The sequence below is a fragment of the Anguilla anguilla genome, chromosome 2 (genome assembly GCF_013347855.1).
Source record: "Anguilla anguilla isolate fAngAng1 chromosome 2, fAngAng1.pri, whole genome shotgun sequence".
Lineage (NCBI taxonomy): Eukaryota > Metazoa > Chordata > Actinopteri > Anguilliformes > Anguillidae > Anguilla > Anguilla anguilla.
Genome location: NC_049202.1, coordinates 64,460,833 through 64,481,108, shown reverse-complemented (window position 1 = coordinate 64,481,108; position 20,276 = coordinate 64,460,833). Strand labels below are relative to the sequence as shown.

At 45.0% G+C, this 20,276-nt stretch overlaps 3 non-coding genes across 3 annotated transcripts; all 3 read left to right on the top strand.

The window, feature by feature from the left end:
* The first annotated feature begins 17,345 nt into the window (after positions 1-17,345).
* trnat-cgu lies at positions 17,346-17,417 on the top strand. Its single transcript has one exon. It is a non-coding gene; the product is annotated as a tRNA-Thr (tRNA).
* Positions 17,418-18,045: 628 nt separating this feature from the next.
* trnat-cgu lies at positions 18,046-18,117 on the top strand. The gene has a single exon. It is a non-coding gene; the product is annotated as a tRNA-Thr (tRNA).
* Positions 18,118-19,166: 1,049 nt separating this feature from the next.
* Positions 19,167-19,238, top strand: trnat-cgu. Its single transcript has one exon. It is a non-coding gene; the product is annotated as a tRNA-Thr (tRNA).
* The last annotated feature ends 1,038 nt before the right edge of the window (positions 19,239-20,276 follow it).

Genomic DNA, 20,276 nt, shown 5'->3' with positions numbered 1-20,276 from the left:
TCTTTTTTAAAAACATAGTACGCATTAATACAGCCTGGGTATGTACCCGAAGCGGTTACACACCCAGCTTATATATACCTAGCTCCTTGCTCAAGAGCGCGACGACGGTGTCCTTTATAGGAGACCGTTTTGACGGAGAAACGGGGATCGGAGCCCGTCTGAGAGGAAAGGACGGGGCGTCCCCCTCGGGAGCCGCTGCAGGCGCTCGCTGGACGTGCCGCCAGGCCGCCCGCGCTCATAGAAAAGGGAAATTGGGACGGCGGACCGGAGGCCAGCAGGCAGAAGGCCCAGTGCGCTGTCTGTTCTTCACTAAGAGACAGGAAATGACTCTGTACCGGACACCAGGGGGGACGGGCTCGAACACACACGCAGTGACACACACGCATGCACACACACGCACGCACGCACACACGCACACAGACATACATGCCCGCACATGCGCACACACACAAACACACACATGCAGGTACACATGCACAGACACGCACGCACAGATACATGCATACAGACATACATGCCCACGCATACACACACACACACACACACGGACACATGACAAACATACGCGTACGCGCACACACACACTCACGTATACATGCACACACAAAGACACACACACACACACTCACGTACACACACACACAAAAAAAGACCCAGACCTTTAAAAGTATTTCTGAGCTGGCTCTTCTTTTTGTGAATACAGTTGCAACTGGAGCCTACGATCATTCAAAATCAACGGAAATCTAATCTCTCAGAATGACGTGCTCGTCTGTGGATGAGAGCTTGACTTTATTCACCCGATACACTGAATGGCTTTGACACGTGTAGCAATTACCACAGCATTCCTAATAGACGCTTGATTCATATTCAACGACTGAGCAATTTAGCATTTCCAGTTGAATGCATTTGTAAGTGACTAGTCTGGATATCGCCTCCATGCTAATGGAAGAATGAAATAAAAATGTACGGACTGCCGTGCCTTTTTAAATATGAAGGCCATTTTATGTCCTAATTAAGTTGTGTGCAGTTCTGATGCTGTATTTCGGACCTGGATACATAAATGAATGTAGTTAGGTTTACTGGTATCACATAGAAACCAAGTTGCTTACCAGCAGCGATTGGTGCAAATGCTATCTGCGTTTTCATTTCACAGTTGACAGCATATTTTGCTGGGATCGCTAAAACCATCAATTTTTTACTTTTGTCTGAATTTTCCACCAATATGGCCACTTCGGAATCACTTTCCTTCAGGGAAAAGTGTAATGTCATGATTTTAGCTAATTTCCTTTAATCAGGGAGGACTGCATAATTCACATTTTAGAATGGTTTGACTTAATAGTGTACCCAAGATGCAATGCAAGTAGAGTGAGTTGGTGTCATGTTCATTCGCCTTCATATGTATTTAGAGCAGTTGTTTCGCATTGCTTCAGAGTTTAAAAAAAAAAAAGAAGAAGACATTTTCACTTTTTTGGACTAAACTCAACTTCTGGAACTATCTGTATGATGAGACCCACAAACCCTGGGACTCAGTGATTCTGATTTTTATTTGAATTGTCCTGCCTTTTTCTCTGCATTTGCAGGAATGTCTGTAAACATGTCTTGTAAATATTTTACCACACAGGTGCTCAAACAAATCACACACACACACACACACACACACACACCGCTGTAGATAAATACTTCTTATGCAGATCATAAAGTACGTGTTCCCTGTAAAACAGTATCCAGAAAGGCCGTAGATCCTGTTAGTATGCTGACAAATTGGGATTCCACTCTTTGGAGTTGGGAGTTATAAAAATCTGTTTTATTATGCTTGAGCAGTAATTGAACATTTTATATGTGAGTAGGGAGAGAATATTTATGGACCCGGAAGGATGGCAGAAGGTCACAGTGGCAGGCGAGAGTAATTTTTTTTTTAAGGTTCTTTTTCTAAATGTGGAACACTTTTTATTAGGCTGTGAGATGTTTGTTTCATGAGGCAAGTTGAGAAAAATGGAAGTGCAGTTTATAAAAGGCTTTTATCAGGGACGTAATCTCATAAAACTGTCAGCATTTTTTTTCTCAGTAAGGCTTTTTTTAATTAGTGCATGATTTTTATTTTATTTTATTTCTTTGGAAAACAAATGTTTGTATTTACAAAAGAAAATGCTACAAAAAATTGCACCAGATAAAAGGTGAATTTGTGTTGTACATGATTTTAAATAAAATATCACGTAAGCGCACAATAGCAGTTTGATATTGGTCCTATAATACTTTTGAAGTTTTGCTGTGCATTTTATCTATTTAATTTTTTTAAATTTTTTAAAAACTCTTTTATCCCCCCCCACCCCCCATTTGGAATGCCAAGCTATGTTTTTAATAGTCCTCACAGCTGCCACAGACATGAGACAGAGGAAGACCTTTCGCATGCAGCTCAACAGTGGAACGGCACAACTCCATTGGCCAGCAGGAGGCGCTGGTCCCTAACAATTGGAGGCTGTATTCCCTGCAGACTGAAACCCTTTCAGGGCAGCGCTAATCAACCCTGCTCCTGAAGACCTACCGTCCTGTAGGTTTTCACTCCAACCCAAACGAAGCACGCCTCATTCGACAGCTAGGGATCTCTTTGAGCTCCTAAATAGAAGAGTTGGGTGTGTCACATCAGGGTTGAAAAGAATAACTACAGGACGGGAGATCACCAGGAACAGGGTTGGTTCCCACTGCACTAGAGTCTGTGCTGTGCTTCTGTGGTGGGTTCGGAGTTGTGCGTTTTAGGCCTACTCACCACAGAGGGCAGCAGTGTACATCATAGTGATTTTATTCCCTATAACAGCCTGGGGACATCCATGAATAAGGTACTGTATCTAACTCTAACCATGTCATCAAGTACTTGTATGTGGAATTGCAATTGAACAAAACCAGCATATATGGAGGTACTCCATGATAAGGTTTAAGAACCACTGGCACCTGTATTATGGAGGAGGATTACTGAGTTGGCTGGGTATAACTGCACTGAGTAAAACCCAGAACCCTCCCAAAGCTCGAACTGGAAGTAAAAAAAAGGTTGTTCTGGGCTTTAATCAGTGCGCTTATCTAGCTAACTCGGTAATCCTGCTTCATGAGACAGGCCCCTGAACTAGATGCAGTCAAATTACAGTATGCTTTGTTCTTAAGTTTGAGTGAAACACACTGACAAGCTGTTTATTATCCTAGCATATCCTCAGACATTCAATATTTAATTAAAGTAGCAATGCAGTAGCAGATCTTTAAAAAATCTAATTTAAATCAGTGTGATGAAATATGAATAAATCCGAGTAAATCTGACTCCGTCTCGCATGATAAAACAGGCTTATCTTTCCCAATTCAATATCAGCATCGGCTGTGGCACCCAGGTTCTAAAATTAAGATGCTCCACTGTATTCAACAACAAATGGGTAGTGTCCTTTATGGAATGTCTCTCAGTGGAACTTTATTTAAAAACAAACATAAATAGCAGATGGCAGTATTCACACACGATACGTTTTCCAGTTAAGCCCAGGGTATTTTTCCCGATATACCGACTGCCACAGCCTCCCATACCTGCATTAACTTCGACCCAAATAAGTCGTTCCTTGGGTACGATGAGTAAGATGGACCAGGATCCACTTTTTCTCATTAAAGAAATCCATTCACTGGAGCATGGGATTTTCTTATTTTCCCCCAACTTGCTGATAAAGTGTACTTGTACTGTTCCATAATGTCTGGTGCCTACTCAAAGTGTCCACGCCCCAGCTGGGAGACATTATTACAAGGCTCATTGTCAGTCATTACCCTGAGGACCTACAACACAAGTAACAATTACACAAACGAGCACAATGTTGGTCTGATGTCGTTTCTTCTCATATTATTATTTGGTATTTAATTAGGGATTGTCACATTTAATGTTGTTGCAGCCCATTCTGTCTGTGTACCAGTGCTTCACAGTCACATATGCCCCAGAAAGGTATGCACAGCCCTGCCCAGGTGTGGTGGGGTATTGACAGTTCATCATTAATAAATGTATCTGTGTCGATGTGTCCAAAATGCGTTAGAATGTGTGTTTTACTGTGCCTAACAAATTACCCTTTTTTATTTTTCCCCTTTTCTCTGGAAGAAATACCTCTGTACACAATGCACTATTTGTGCATTTTGGGATAGAGTATTCAGCACTGGACATGCCCTGACTAGAATCCAGTATAGCGTTGAGTCAGGCTCTGGACACCTGGTGGGTACTCTTCTGCTACATGAGTTTACAAGCTATTCAGTGCATTGAGAACTGCCTGACAGTGTGGCGGTAGGTCAGATGGAGGTCGGTACTCAAAACTGCCGAGATCCAGAGAGCACGAGAGGTAATGGGATGTTTCTGTCTCGCCCTCGGTACTTGAGTCCCGTTAAAATGGCTCCTCTTTCATTAGCCGAACGGCCTCGGTGCCGTGCGGTGTGCCCTCAGCCGAATTAAGGCCCGTTCTCTCCGGACGCTCCATCTGGTCGCCGAGTCGCTCTGTGTCGCGTGGCGAAGGAGTCCGTCGGAGGCTTGCGTTATGACCGCCAGCCGGGCTGAGCGACGCCACTGAGCGAAAACCCACCGTCCTTCACTCCGCAGACCAGCCGGACTCCTCCCCTCTCCCTCTCGGTCCCGCAAGGAACGACACGAAAAACAGAATCGATCGCAGTAATGACCGGCATTCCCTGAGGGAGAACCAGTTCAGTGCGAAACCAATATTTATAGGTAGATGCACATCTACAATGGAAAAAACACAGGTCACAAAAGTGTATCGAAGAGTGATCCACAATGGTAGTTTTGTGGGGAATACTACGTCATACGACAAGGACAGGCTGCAGTTATGTCTCTGGGAATGTTGCATTATCTTGGTTATTTAATTGTTTATTTTGTGTGGTGGGTCAACCATCATGTTGCTTCCGATGAACCTTGCAGATGTGATAAACATTTGCATCTGTCATTGCTGTTAATGATGGTAAGCCAGCGGTTCAAGATGAATTTCAAATCTGCATTAATGTGAATGAAAATATCATTAGTCAACATGAACACTGAGTTTGACAAATGTTCAGCTTGGAAAATGTCAAATGTCATGGTATTATCACATTCTGAAATTAAATTGGGTGATTCTGCTTGCAAGAATCTTTATTAATTAAAAAAAAGAAAGAATCTAATTCAGTAATGTTATTCATTGCACAGTATGCGCAGAAACAGTGGCAGGCAGTTATAGGTATGGATGGGCATGAAATGAAGAAAAAATATAAATAAATAAAAATACATCGTAGTGGGCGGCACCCCGAACCCCAAACGCCACCCCCACCCCACCCCACCCCAGCCAATTAGCAATTGTTCTCCATTCGCTAGATAGGCTAGAGCCATGCCTGTTCCCAGGGCTACACAAATAAATCGAGAGAAAAAAAGGTTTAAAATTAAACAATATTTTCTTTGAGAGACTGAAGGTCAGATTGTACACGCACACACACACAAACAGTTACAGACTGAGGGGAAAATCTTATGTGAAGCACAAGTGGGAAAGTGTGAGATACGAGATGGAATCCTCCTGTCTTTAACGCGAGACATTTTATGCCCGGCCAATTGACCTTGACCAGGGAAGAACGTGCCGTTTCTCAACAATTCATGAACGACGATGCTTGTCTTTCAACTGGTAAACACAACCGCGCTTTCAGACCCTTTGGGCGTCTCGCAGATCCTATGCAATGGGAAGCATATAATTTCCACTTCGTTCAGCATGCCGCATAGTGCCTGTCCCTGAGCTCCACGGGAATAGCTCAGGCTGCTGCATTTACATTTTAGGCCTTTGGCAGAAAAAATATTTCACCACAGTGACTTAGACACACTCTGCTATGTTCTTTTTATTACACGGCTTCTGATAAATGCTCAATTCCGATTGATAACTTCAGACATTCTGCGGTCTTTTATATCTGAGTAACAGACCACAGTAACAAACTGCTTTAACTTTGAATGCTTTTCTTATCGCTGGCAGAAAGAATTTTCTCTCATTTGCTAACTCGCAACGCCTGGTGTAAACAAGACATTACCCTGCCGTCAACTTGTCTCGTACCTTACTCTGATACTCCTGTTAGCCAAGACAAAATACGTATGAGACAAAATACAACACTTTGTAATTATTGACAGATTTCTATTGTAAGGTAATTAGCCGTGTAGTAAGCGGGACAGTCCATAACGAGGTGGTCTGCTATCGAGAAAGAACCCACCCAATGCGAAGCGGAGCAGACCACTTGTCGTGGATTATCCTTCACGTATGCGCATTCCATTTTTGCGGCTGTAAATTTTACCCAGGCAATTCAGGCTGTTCCTTTTTCGGCAGTGTCCCACCTGGGAAGCGAACCGGAGACCTTGCAGTTGAGAACCCAGTTCTCTGACTGTAAGCCCTCCCCACTGCCACCAGTACTGGCGCCCCCTCTCCGCCCTGGCGCTGACCCACAAGATTGAGGGGGGACAGGAGGCCGGGAGAATTCACAAACGGGGCGTCGATACCCCCTTCTGCACCGCAGCACAGACACTGGCAAGCAAGGAGGGAGATCCCTGCCAAGTGGGTCACTGCTACTCCAGAAAGAAAAAGGACTGAGCTGCATGCAGCTGGCTCAGTAGACATCAGGAATATGTCAGGAGTGTATTCCAGCTTTTTATATTCGGTTATGATGTAATTTGTGGAAGTGCTATGCTGTAATGAAATAATTGAAACATTTGACAGGGATTTTTGGCTCATGGGACCATTCTAACAGCGTAGGGAGGGGAAGGGGCATCTCTTCTATCTTTCTTGGAGTTCTGTGGGATAGACAAACATCCATGTCCAAAAATTATCATATATATATATATATATATATATATATATATATATTTTTTTTTTTTTTTTTTAACTGGTTTTATTGCACCTCCTGTTGACATACATAGCATGTGTTTACACCCAGCTAGTGTACAATGTTGTGATCTCAGGATTTGTAATTAAAATATAGGGAGGAGGAGAGAGAGATAGAGAGAGTGAGAGAGAGAGAGAGAAAGCGTTTGAGTATGTGTGCTGCACTCGTAGGTAAAACTGTGCGAGCTGGTGGTTGGTGAGCAGTGAGGTACTCTGTGATCGCGCGGGAGACGGAACAGGCGTTTAAAGATTATGGCGCAAATCCCCCCCCGCACACACGCCGGGGAGCGCGGCCGCCCAGTCAGTCTGAGCGCGTGCGGCGGTGTGACGCAGAGTGCAGCCTGAGGAGATCATTAAAGAGCCCGGCCGCGGGTTCACCTCACACCCCCGCTCGCCCGCCGCGGACGCGGCGCCCCTCGTTACTTACACACCCTTCTCTCTGTCGCGTGCGGCACATTCATCACTCTCACAAGCTACCGCGCAATCTCCTACGGCCGCAGAAAGCCGAATAAGTGACTGAATGGAGGGGGAGAGAGAGAGAGAGAGAGAGAGAGAGAGAGACTGCGGGGTTCTGCCTCCACACTGTTGTTTCTCTTGGGTGAGTGCCTTTTCCTTCCACCCCCGTGAAGATAAAAACACCCACTCCTTTATCCGCCCGGTCTCCCCTCCTTCAGGTCCTGCCTTGATGGACACACAGCCCTTCAGTGTTTCTGCACGGCCGGCTGAGTCTCAGCACGACTGCAGGTCCGGCCCTTCTGCTACAGCTTTAGCTGACATCGCAGTTTTACCAGCCTGTAGCCGCACCGAAAGGAGAAACATTTCTCTGAACATAATAGGCTTCACAAGGTGTTCACACTCAGAATGTCGATTTCTTTTCAGCAAACACACTTTAAACACACACATTCTCTCTCTCTCTCTCTCTCTCTCCCTCTCTTTCGCTCTCGCTCTATTCCTCTCCTCTCTCTTTCTCTCTCACACACTGGCACCTCAGTCAGAGATACAACCTGCCCCCTTACACACTGGCTCCTTGCTCATTGTCACATTGGCCACACACTGACCACATATGTGTAACTGCAATGCAAACATTAGTTCAATGGTAGTTCTACAGACATCAGTTCTGCCTTATCCTCCTGAGACCTGGTAGAAAAAGTTTAAGTTTAAGACAAGAACATGTTGAAGTGAGAATATTTTCAAAACTATTATTTATTTTTATTGAATGCCCCTTGTAGTGTAGGTTTCAGCATTGTAAAAATATATGGTTCTTGAGATTCAGGCCAGAGACTCATATCTCCTACAGGTAACAAAAGTGAATTGTTAGGTCATAGGACGTTAAACACTATTGCCACTGCCTCAAAGCTCCTGGAAGCCAGTACAAACTTCACAATTTGACACAAACATGAAACCCAAATACTCCAAGAAGACAAGCTGTGACCCAGCCCCCTTTGGTATATGGACTAGCTGCCTGCAGTGTTAAATCATTCATAGTTCATTCTAGTTTACAGGATGTAGACATTTTACATTCAGTGCATGTATTGACGTTGCTCTCCAGGGTGTTTTATTTCTTGTTCAAATGAGCTGCTGTTGTTTTGTCTTGTCTGCACAATCCTCTGTTTAAAAAAAAATATAGTTATTTAATTTCAAGCTCTAAATAAAACCATGTGGTCAAAAATCCAGGCCACACATATTTCAGTGTAATGTACCGTAGCCCTCTAAGGCACTTTGCGTAAGAGCATCTGCGGTTTGAATGTAATTTTTGGCTTGCCTTCACTCTATATACTAAATGAGCTCAAACTGACAATTTTAGGGCAAGGTACATCATTTATTTCCTGTTAAGCCATATGGCCAAAAACATAGGCTGCATTTGGTGACGGACCATTTCACTCCAAGTCATTCTGTATAAGAGCATCTGTTAAATGACTGTAGAGTAATGTAATGGGGTCTTTACAGATGGCTGAGACCACAGTTGTGCCATTGCAGCCCAGACAGTGCATGCTGAATAAACTGACCTTTGCCCTCACACGACCATCTTATCAGCCCAGAAGGCTGTAATAGCCCTGTGACTGCATCCTCTTCTTTTGAACCAAGACTGAGCCAATGAGGAGCGGCCGGTGTTGAAAACCCTCTCTCTGCTCCTTAAGAGCCTGACTTTAGACGAAACTCACTTTCTTCTGGAAATTTCTTTTTTAATCTGTTGAGTTTTCCAGGTGCCAGATGTAATGCGGAAGCGCCACCGCCGCACTTGACAGCTCAATAGGGTGACTGTCATTCCCGGAGCTTTGCCACTACACAGTGAAACAGTGTGAGCCATGACAGGTGCATCGTAATGTTTGCCTCATTATTTTCAGTTCTGCCGAATCATCATTAATTAAAAGATAGGAACAGCGTTGGCACCATCCGATGTTTACTGCTCATGACTTTCCTGGGGGACTTTGGGAGGCTTGCCGCTCTGGCAATGCGTCGCCTTCTCATTGAGGGAAAATCCTCAATCCCAACCCAGGACAGTTTGGCTGAGCTGGGCCAGAACCCAAAAATCTGGTTGGGACCAAAAATGCAAGAAATTCTACTCCACTGAGTGAAAACAGGAGAGAGAAAGTCTGTCATCAGAATGTGACAAAGTCACCTCGTAACTCATTATAAGCCTCAGCTGTGAGAATCAGCCCCAGCACACTCATAAATAAATGCACTTTATCCGAATTCCTGGAATCAGTTTTGGGGACAGAAATAAGATTTCCATTTCAGAGAGTCTGGAGTCCTTCCAGGTGAGAGCGAGTGGACGCCTGCCAGCTCCAGGTAACGTGGCCGCCAATGTCGCTGGCCTTACTTATTCTGTACACCTCCGTCATTATACAGGCCCATTGCCACGACCCAAATACTTTTTTTTTTTTTTTTTTTGAAGAAGGCAATAAGTCACTCGGGTTCTAATATAGAAGGAATGGCTCTATTATCGGCTCACTTTGACTCTGAACTCTAACTCAACTCAAACTGACAGTTTTAGGAAACAGTATATCATTCACAACGACTCTCAGTGCATGTCAGGGTGTAGCATACGAACAAGGCTACAAACCAGTTCTGGATATTCAGCGGAAGGAAGATGGACACTGCATAGCCGCTGTACTTTTGAGATTTAACATCTCCTCTACCAACGGTTTTTAATTAGCCTGTCTGTCTGATTACTATAATTAAGGAGGCCTGGGCTGGCAGTACTAATGGTGCTCTCATTCAGGAATCCAGCTTGATGACTTGGGTGTATCGGTTCAGACTGGGAAAATATGTGGTTTGGGGAAACGTTAATGTCAGTATAAAGCTCTGTGTTTAGAAAATATTAAATAGCAGAAGACTACAATGGCTCCCTCTCCATTTCAAGGGCCCCAGTGGAACTAATGTTTGCTGTACTGTGATGAATTATACAACTAATTACAGCCCTGCTCGCTGATTGGTTATTCAGCCTTCCAGCCGTACTAATATTCATGAGAACCACACTGTAAATCATTAATTTGCCTGATCACCTTGTGTTGTACAATGTGTCTGCCTGCCTGGAAAAACTCTCTGACACACAGTGAAAGTGCAAATATACTGTATGAGGAAGCTAAGAAGAGCTGAGAGCAAATCCATTTGTAAGATCTGAATAAGGAAATTGTGGGCCTGCTGGGTGGTTCATCCTGTTAACGCACTGTTGCAGTGTCTGGTATCGAATCACGACTGTGTTCCCTCTTTTCAGAAGCACCTTTCTCCCTCGCCAGCAAATGTTCCTCCTTCTGTCTCCTCATCGAAAGACAGCAACATATGGTTCACTCTTGAGGCGATGAACTCCAGACGAGTATCCTCTTTACGAAGTCGCCCCAATATGGTTTGTCATGCAGACTGTGCATTCGATAATTTGCGCTAATCACACCCTGGGTATGGGAACTGGGAAAATGGAAATGGGAAATGCTCAAGGCTAGAGAGATTATGTCTGCTGATGAGTTTTCAACTGAGTTTTTGGCAACCATGTCTGTAAAAAAAGGAAGCGGGAAAAAACGAATGACCTATTGTCAGCAGAATACCACAGCAGTGCTCATGCCTATGGGTTTCACACATGCCCCCCAGTGGCCAGGACACCGGCGTCCTGAGTTTTCTGAACTCACTGAACATTCACTGCTCCTGCAGCCAAACTATGAACAGAAAAAACAATCTTCATGTTCTAGCTTTTTGATTGATGATATTTTATATTAGATACACAGGGAAAAGGAGGGGCTAATACTAAGGATTACCCTGGGAAAGAAGCCTTTCAACATTGTCAACATAGCTACCCACCAAAGAATCAAAACAGGGTGCTGAAATGTGCTTTTATACCTGGCTACGTACCCGTGCCAACTGGCACAGAAGACAGTGTGTCTAAGCTACAGGGTAACTAGACAAGGGAAAAACAGTGTAGTAAGGGCAGCAGTGGAAAGGCAGATTAAATAAGGATGGCAGAGGAAGGATGAGGGTTGTGTAGAAAATTAGGGGGCAAGAGAGAGCGGGTGACTGAGAGAGAGTAAAAAAAGAGAGAGAGAAGGACAGGGTCAGCCGTTAAAACAATGGAGAGCAGATGAAGAAAGATGAGAGGATATTGCAGGCAGTCCAAAATAAGGGGGACAACCAGAGGTGCCATGATTTCAGAGCTAAGTAGCTGTCCTTTGTGGAGGGAGATTTAATGATGTGGGCTCTGTGTGCAGTGAGGGGGAGTTCTGCTGACATTGCAACCTTGCTGGTGTTGTAGTAAAGACCATGCCATCTCTCATCTCCTGCAGCCGCCCTTCCCTCTTCCCTCCCCGCCTCCCTCCCCCCCTCCCCCCTCCCTCTCTCCCTCCCTCCCTGCCTCTATCTACGGCACTTGTTGCCAGACATATGGATAATGAACTTCACCAGCTGCTGCAGGAGACGATAAGCACTGTCAACATGATGAAAGCTAAGCCCCAGAACCGTGCTGGGGGGGATGGGGGTTGGGGGGGGGGGGGGGGGGGGGGTTGGTGGCAGAGTGGGGGGGGGGGGGGGTTCCCGGCTGGTAGTACACTGGCTGAGGGGCACGGGTGGTGCTCAGTCGCGTCCCCACTTCGCCCCCGGGCGTGGCGATGCGAGGCGCGGTTCGGCTCAGCTCCTGCGCGCCTGGGCTCAGTCTCTCCTTATCGCCGCAGCGCAGCCAGCCCACCCGTAAGCCCCGCGGTACCCTCCCACCCCGCCGCCCTCCCGCCTCATCCGGAACTCTCCTGGAAATTCGGGACCCGCGGGCTCAAAGCTCCCGTTTCCCGCCGGAGACTTTTCCAGAACCGACGGGACGGGGTTATGGGTCTCGGTCGATGTTAATGTCCCCGAAGCGTTCTGCATGAAGGGGAGGAGAGAGGAACCTCAACTCTACCGGTTATACATGGTTATACATGGTTATACTCATGGTTATACACTTTGTTGTACGTCGCTCTGGATAAGAGCATCTGCCAAATGCCTGTAATGTAATGTAATGTAATGTAATGTACCGCATCCCCCCCCCCCCCCCCCCTGACCCCCCTTACTCGCTCGCTTCACGGTTCTCAGCTGTCCTCTGGAGATGTCGCGCGTCAGAAATCACTCGCGGCTGATTCATGGCAGCCATTGATCGGGAGCGAGGCGGTGCATTTGAGCCAGTGATTAGTGCTTCCTGAAGGCCCTGTTCGCCCATTACTACAAAAGCCGTCAGCTGTTTAATCTGAGCCGAGGGACCGGGTCGAGGCTTTTGTTCCACTCACGGACACGAGCCACGTCTTCCCACCCCATCCATCCTGAGACCTGCACGATTACAGCATTCGTAAAAACCACTGCCGGTGAACCCTTCCACTACAGAACAGGAACTCGCATCACTTAAGCGTTTTGGTTTTTTTTTCTTTCTCACAAGGCAGCACACCTCCAGTGTGGGGTAGTTTATTTTCATATGCAGTATATTGTGTGTAGCTTTTTATGCCATTTCAAAATGCACGCCTTTCTCAGATAGAGCACTCTGGCGATACACTAGGGTTTGAAGTACAAGCTCTGTGCACGGATTTTCAATATCTTGTGCACTCAAGCCAAATGTTTCTTACCTTTGTCAGAAAAGCAAGTAAACAGAGGCAACAGTAAATCGAGTCACTCCTCGCGACTTCTGGAACCGGAATTTTAAACATCCAATCACATCAGGCCAGATTTGAGTCGTGTCCACATTTGACGGTTCAGAGCGACTTCTATGATCAGACCGCAATTTGGATTTCATGATTCTGTACAATATTTATATATGAATTAAAACAGCAGGAAACTATATTCCTTGGTGAATGGCATTGGGTGTTTATGACACTGTGTATCTGTTCACCGTGCTCAGATCGTCATAGTGGCAGGACCCATACGAGGCGTGCAGGGATGAAAAGGCAGGAGAGGACGGGTGTTATTTATGTGAGTATTACGCTCCTGGGCGCATCAGCTGTTTTGGCGGAGTTGGTGGGTATGGGTCCACGAATATAGCCAGCATTGATGGATCTCGGTCCAATCAGAGCTGACATTAATCCAGATTTATGTTTGCTCCTGTTAAACAGTCCCCGTTAAGTTTAACGAGACTCCGTCTTGCTGTTAGGACAGATGGCGCTCCAGTTTCTCAGCTTTGAGAATGAATGTGGTTTGAATGTTCTGTCCCTGAAAGTCTTGGTTTGTTCTCCAGTCTCTCTTTCTCTCTGTCTGTCTCATTTATTTCCTCTTTAGCCTGTGTGAGTCATAGCCTGACAACTTGCCGCATGTATAGCGTGTGAGCACTGAAAATCTCTGAGACTTACAGAGCAGTGATGCGTCACTGCTGCAATGCACTGTGGGAAGACCTGGACACTCGCAGGCACCTTGGCAGGCATTGTCTTCATCTGGCACGGTGGCCTAGTGGCATGGTGTTCGTCTTGTATACCAAAGACTGCGGGTTAAAATCCTGTCTGTGTCTTGACATGCACAAACTTTTAAAACCGGAACTGAACTGCTGCAGTGTCTATTGCATCTTCACTGTTTCAGAGTTTTCACTGTGTTGACCAGATGCCCTGAAACTCATCGGTTCAAACCCCTATTCAGATGTTGTTCAAACTATCGTGGCTGGTTTTCCATAATACCTGTTTTTTGTGTTCAAAGAACACCTCGGATCCACAGCTAAACTCACGCACAATGACACAATGACATCACATCTGCGAGGCACTGAGGGCGGGCATCACCTCCATCTGGAACTGCAAGCCAAGCGGTCTTATAAACCGAAGACCACAGGTTTGAATCCTGTTCCTGTCCATACCTTGAAATCCTAAATGCTTAATTTCACTGGAGCCTATTGCTTCAACAATGTTTCAGAGTTTTCACAGTCATGATCTGATGCACTGAAGCCCACTGGTTCTGTAGTATGTTTCATTGAGTCTGATGTGCTAGGTTGATGTCTTAAGTATAAGCCTTGATTGGCACCTGTGTGGGGGGATGGGGCCAAGGCCAGGAATGGGGAACTCCCTGACATGTAGGCACGTCTTCCCTCACTCTGAATCTTTGTTATATCGATGAATAATGGTAAATAAACTTCCAGCTAAGTCACCTATCACTGCTTCCAGTTATCATATTGGCAACAAGGATTAAACAACAAGTGCCTGGAAATCAACAGTGGATTTGTTTAGTACAGTGGATGTGTTTGATGTGGATACAGAGGATTGGGGACAGTATATGGTATAGAGGTATTTTTGTAGCAAAAGTTAAAAATATGTAAATGGATTGGAAAATCTGTAAATTAAGTTTCACACGTATGTGAACAGTTTCACAAATATGTAAATGATTCTGCAAATCTGTAAATGGGGTTTCGCAAATATCGAAACGGTTTTACAAATACTTAAATGTTTCCACAAATCTGTAAATGGGGTTTCATAAATATGTAAATAGTATTTTCTGGCAAACAAAATTGAAGAACAGGCAAAGGAAAAAGCAATCCTTTCGAGTCTGTGCAGGGGAAAGATTTACTCACTCGTTGAAAGTTTTAATTGCCCTTGAGACAAAATCATATAAGGAACTAGTCAAAGTTTCTAAATTGCATTTTTCACCCCATACCCTCAGTAATATTTCAATGCTTTAAGTTCAATTCACAAATTTGGCAGCCCGGTGAATCTATTGTGAAATTTGTGGCTCATTGAAGACAATTGTCATAGTACTGTGAATTTTGCTCAAATTTAAATGATATGCTGGGTGATGGACTGGTTTGTGGAGTAAATGATGAGTCAATTCAGCAGTATTTGCTGTGAGAACCATTGATTTTAGGGAGGTACTGGAACTTTCCCTTGCTGTGGAATCCGCAGCTAAGGATTCGCGTGACCTGCAAAATGGTAATTCAATTTCTGTGTTTCGGCTCAAGCGAACAAGCCATTGGACAGCAAGCAGGGGCTCAAAATGAAAGCGCTGCCACTGACAGCTGTGTTAAGAAACTGTATAATAGGAAGTGACACGCAAAGTTGCTATCGTTGTGGGGGAAACCGTGATCCTGTCAATTGCAGGACTCAAAGCCCCTGAATGCAATGCTTGTCATAAATCACATTTGGCTCGGCGATGCAGATCAAAAGCTACATTTTGGAGACGTGGGACAGCTAAAAGCACACCATGTTGACTTTGCTCAGTTTAGTGATGGAGATGCAGACATTGATGATGCATACTCCCTTTTTAATGTTGCCACTAGCAGAATTGCTCCCATTATGGTAAATGTGACATCCCACTGTGTAGTAGGTGAGTATGTTAGGCTGGAATGACCTGGTCTCTTCATTAGATCATGTTATGTAATGTTATGTTAATATGGGAGTTGAACCCAGGGCATCTAAGACCATTATCGGAGAACAAACATACCAGCATGTCACTGGTGGGTTGCCACATTTATCAATACAAAATGCAGACATTACCTTGAAAAGCATACACTGAGGAGGGAATTAATGTAAAGGGTACTGTTATGGTACAAGTGTGTTATAATGAACTTGATTGGAAGCTGTCCCTAGCTGGGATGGGACTGGTTGCAGGTTAGAATGGTGGATTGGGCAAGCATTTTTATACTAGGTCTGAGGCAATCCAAGACCTAAAAAAGAAGTATGGGGTGATTTTTGAGGATGGTTTAGGCAAATTATGGCGGTGTTGAGAAGGTCAAAATTCCTGTTGAATCTCAGGCCAAACTATGATTTTAACACCAGATCAGTCCTGTATGGCTTGAAGGAAAGGAGGGGGTTGAATTAGATAGACTAGAGAAGTTGGGGGTCATTATGCACGTGCAATTTTCCTCTTGGGAAGAACCAATTGTCCCTGTTGTTAAATATGATCAGACCATACTAGGGATGTTAACAGTTAATCCATTAATTGTTCATCGTTTATAAGAATGTCAATTGATTCATTTTATTGGTTAATCAGTTAAATTTCAATATACCATTTCAAGTTAATTACCTAATGCTGGTGATTAGATTTTAGATTAGAAAGACTTTTCTCCGTCATTAGACACCAGTCCCCTTGACTGGTGGAAAGGTAACGAGTCACAGTTCGCTCAACAGGCAGCATTAGCAAAATGCTATTTGTCCATTCTTGGAACATGGGTGCTGTCTGCACATGCGTGTCTTCACAGCTGCCGGTCTCACCTTCAGCAAACACCAGAATTATCCCAGAGCACACAGACATGCTCATATTACTTAACAAAAATGATCATGTAGGAAGTTTCATATAGGCTATGTTGTTCATATTACGGCTATATGTTACAGAATTCAGGAAAATTGCCAATTAGTGGTCTTTTGTTGGGGGTCTCACAGCACTTCATTCTCTTTTAGGTCTCACCTTTTTTGTTTGCGCACATCAAGATGACTACTTCACAGAGTTGTGAACTCGCTACTGTTTTGCTAAATGAACAGTCTGCCACTTGCACTATAGGATACAAATTGCACTATTGAAAAGATCAATATTTTCCTTTTATTATAAGACTGTGTTAGTGACTACAAGTGCAGTCAGAAAGACAAAAAATGACTAAAGTGGTTAATTTGTTTATTAAGTTAAGCATTAGCCTAATATGCAGCATGATAAGCAATAACTTTTGTCTCCATCCTGGTGGCAATTCGGCCAGCCTTTAATGACAGTGTCCTACCAGGGGAATCGAATTTGTGGCCTTTAGGTTACAAGAAGAAATTCTTACCTGTTATACTACACGGTTATTGCCCATACAATAGATGATGGCTCTGTTAGGCCAATAGCTTATGTGTCACGCACATTAGTCAAGCAGAGGAAAAGTACTCACAGCTAGAGAAGGAGGCCTTGGCCATGGTGTACGGAGTCAGGAAATTTAATCAATATGTTTATGGTAGGGGTTTTACTGCGGCATTGGACCGTAAGTCCTTATTAGGACTGCTGGGTGAAGATAAAACCTGAGGTGCCCAGCGGTATGTTGGGGGTGTGGCAAGGATGGGTATTGCAGGTGGCGCGGTGGCCAAGTGGTAAGGCGTCGGTCTCGTAAACCGAAGATCACGGGTTCAAACCCCGTCCGTGCCTGGTCTCACGAATGTGTCGGGCCTTATCTTTAGCCATGTCTGATTGCCTTGTGTCTCTCTCTTTAAAAACTCAACTATGCGCTGTCGGCTTGCATCATATCTTGCACCCACACAGAGAAAATGTGTCCATCCATATGAACTCTCTTGAAAAGAAAAAAGTGTCGCAGAGCACACACGTTCATATTTCAGATTGATACAGAGCTGGGACAAACACTTCTTTCTCACTGGGTGTGCGTGTGTGAGTGAGTGAGAGAGAGAGAGAGAGAGATTATGGCTCCTGTATTATGGTACTGGCAGGCTGCTTTCTGTTAAGGTGTGGCCTTTAGGTTACAAGAAGAAACTCTTACCTGTTATACTGCACTGTTATTGCCCATACAATAGATGATGGCTCTGTTAGGCCAATAGCTTATGTGTCACGCACATTAGTCAAGCAGAGGAAAAGTACTCACAGCTAGAGAAAGAGGCCTTGGCCATGGTGTACGGAGTCAGGAAATTTAATCAATATGTTTATGGTAGGGGTTTTACTGCGGCATTGGACCGTAAGTCCTTATTAGGACTGCTGGGTGAAGATAAAACCTGAGGTACCCAGCGGTATGTTGGGGGGTGTGGCAAGGGTGGGTATTGCATGTGGCGCGGTGGCCAAGTGGTAAGGCGTCGGTCTCGTAAACCGAAGATCACGGGTTCAAACCCCGTCCGTGCCTCGTTTCTTCAACAAAACTGGTCTTTAGCAGCTTTTCAGTGCAGTTAGTTCCAAAGGTCAGAGTGCCTGGGCACGTGTCTCTAAAGACTCTGGCAGCACGTCTTATGTCATATCACACAGTGAGCGTCAATTCAGACACCTCACACAAAACATGCTTGTGAATAGGCTCAGCCATGTTCAATTAGAAGGACAAAATAAAGGCAAGGTGATGTTGGCATTCCCTTGAGAGCCGAGGGGTTCACTGGAATGTGAGATAGCGGGCTAACCTTAGCTTTAACCCTGAATTTTCAGGGTATCATGAAGCAGACTCACTTTAAATTGGGGTCTATCACCATGGTAACTTAAGCTGTATGGCTAATCTCATTGCTGGCTTTATGAATATGTGACCACTGTCAAATATTCTCCTCAGTGTTCGTTTCCGTACAGGGTGCAGTGTGCTTGTTAAGGTACATTGGGTTGTAGCAGTCAGTTCTCTTCAAAATTCTCTCGTTGCAATGATGGCTTCTTCGTTGACATGAACATATCTTACAAACGTTACGTTCATTTCAGCTGTTGGTCAGTGTGTGATTGCACTAGATGGTTTAGGCTGTGATCATGCGACCCAGCTTTCTTCAGTTTAAAGCTGAGTTTTGCAGGCTTAAGACGCTGTTGGCCTGCAGAAGCCCAAATCTGGCTAAATTTGGAACTCACTTAGTGAAATGGAGAATCCTGGATTTATCCCGAAATATCAACAAACTCTTCTGGTTAATTCAGTTTGCCACATATGTGAAACAGGGCCCAGGTGAGTGTAATCTCTGGCCAATCAAGCAGTCAGTTTTACTGACCTTGAGGGCCAGATTTGTGTATGCCCACTGTAAAATAGTCAGGTGTGGTGTTGGTTGCGCCAAACCTCATCCATTCTTCAGAAGACTGAAATATGGAGATGAGGCTTTATCTCGGACTTTAGCTGCCAGCGGAATATCTGTTGATTCTCAATGGTAAAATGTTTCTATGGAATAAAAAAAAAACACAGCTGTCACAATCCTGTACTGAGCACTGCTATCACCATGTGGCGCGGTGGCCAAGTGGTAAGGCGTCGGTCTCGTAAACCGAAGATCACGGGTTCGAACCCCGTCTGTGCCTGGTCTCAGGAATGGGTTGGAACTTATCTTTAGCCATGTCTGATTGCATTGTGTCTCTCTCTTTAAAAACTCAGCGATGCACCGTTGGCTTGCATCATACCTTGCACCCGCACAGAGAAAATGTGTCCGTCCATATGAACTCTCTTGAAATGAATAAAGCAGGGGTGGCCAACCCTGGTCCTGGAGAGCCGCAGGGTCTGCTGGCTTTTGTTTTTACTCAGCGCTTAATTGATCAATTAAAGCAGTTGATTACACAGTTAACTCACCTCACCTGGTTTCTTTTGTCTAAGTGGTTGTTGTGTTTAAGGTGAAAACAAAAACCAGCAGACCCTGCGGCTCCCCAGGACCAGGGTTGGCCACCCCTGGAATAAAGTGTCGCAGAGCACACACGTTCATATTTCAGATTGATACAGAGCAGGGACAAACACTTCTTTCTCACTGGGTGTGTGTGTGTGTGTGAGTGAGTGAGTGAGTGAGAGAGAGAGAGATTATGGCGCCTGTATTATGGTACTGGCAGGCTGCTTTCTGTTAAGGTGTGCCAAAGCCTGGACAGTCTCAGGCGCTGCAGTGAAAAACACACTCATGGGCACGGTGCACAGCAGGCCTTCTAGGAAGAGAAGGGGAAGTAAAGGAAAGAGGGTGAAGGAGAGGCGGATGGTCGGACAGAGACAGTCGGTACAGGCATGGCTGCTCCCTCTTTAGTTTAGACAGAGGTCTCCAGGGACATTTTTCTCCTGTGACTCAAGACACAAGATTTTATCGATCACAGTCACAGAGGGATGGCAGCAATACACCGGGGTGTTCAGCTGCAGGGGTGTCATCACTGTAGCTGTTCGAAAGCTCGGAGGTCCTCTTCTCCTGCGGGGCCTGGCACAGTCATCCAGAGCTGTAGAACAAGAGGAAGGAGAAGGGAAAGAGAGGGAGGGAGAGTGCATGAGAGAGAGAGAGAGAGAGAGAGAGAGAGAGAAAGAACAAGCAACAGAGAGAGAGAAAGAGCAACAGAGAGAGAAGGGAGAGAATGTGTGAAACCAGTAATTTG